This window comes from Drosophila teissieri, chromosome 3R (assembly GCF_016746235.2).
Source record: "Drosophila teissieri strain GT53w chromosome 3R, Prin_Dtei_1.1, whole genome shotgun sequence".
In the NCBI taxonomy this organism is placed as follows: Eukaryota; Metazoa; Arthropoda; class Insecta; order Diptera; family Drosophilidae; genus Drosophila; species Drosophila teissieri.
The window spans coordinates 8326556-8327679 of record NC_053032.1 but is presented as its reverse complement, the minus strand read 5'-3'; positions in this window follow the sequence as shown (position 1 = coordinate 8327679).

Sequence of the window (1124 nt, the reverse complement as noted above, 5' to 3'; positions counted from 1 at the left end):
TCTAGATGTTTTACTTGCAACAACATGTGGAATTGGCGTTTCGAAAAGAGGTAAAACAAGATTTCAGTTGATTGCAAATGCACAGAAAAAAAGTTAACAAAAGGTTTTTAAATTTTTAAACTGCTATTTAAATTCGTAACAGTCCCATGATTTTATGATTGCCATTATTCATTCATTGAATTGAGTTATCGTTACAAATAATCATACACATTCGAAAGAAAAATCGCGACAGTTTTATTCCTACACGCGAACTGGAAACGAGGCTATAAACATAAATATATTGCTCATACGCCCGTGTTCACCCCTGCAAAAGCAGCCCCCCGGAAAGCAAACAGAAAAGCGGACGAAAAAATGGACTCCAAGTACAAAGGCAGGAAAAAGTTGTGAGCACACACAATATGACACATGTGTCTGTGCTCCCGGCTGTACTTACAGCAATGGCGTGCAGCGTTTGCTTCTCTTACGCTACTTCTGCTGCTTTCACTGCTGTTGTTTCCATTGCTGCGTCTTTATGGCCATAAGGCTGAAGCTGTTGTCGCGGCAGGTCTCTCAGGGGCAACATGGGGAGGTCGCTACGACAGCGGCAACATTTGGGTCTTATTAATTTCCGTTTTGCTTATTTATTTTTACGACGCCTCGCACAGCTCGCCATTCAGTTCGCAGTTCTGGGCCCGTCAGCCGTCGAACCGCCGAGCCCCCCAGGTCCCCAAATTCAAACGCAGTCGCTAGAGCCAAAAGAACATTTGTAAGAAATTCCGGCCTAGAAGGCATGGAGATGCCCTACGATTGTTTGGACGCTATGAAATACTTACCGAACAGTACTGTAAAATATTGTTTGTTCCTAAATTTGTTTGGATAAGTTTGTTAATTTAGCTTTATTTTATAGCGGTAAGCTTAAAGCAAATATACTCTAAACTAAGAGGTTTAAATAAAGAGGTTTAAAGGTTGTTGTGACAGTTAGAGTACGAGAATTAAAGTTGCCATTATGACTTTCTATTACAAGTGAAGTATTTAAGTAGAAGTATTTAAAATAATTGTGTTTGAATAGGTAAATCAAATTATTATTAAACTTGTTTAGTGGCATAACTATAATTAAGTTTTGATTAAGTTGAGTATTATTAATT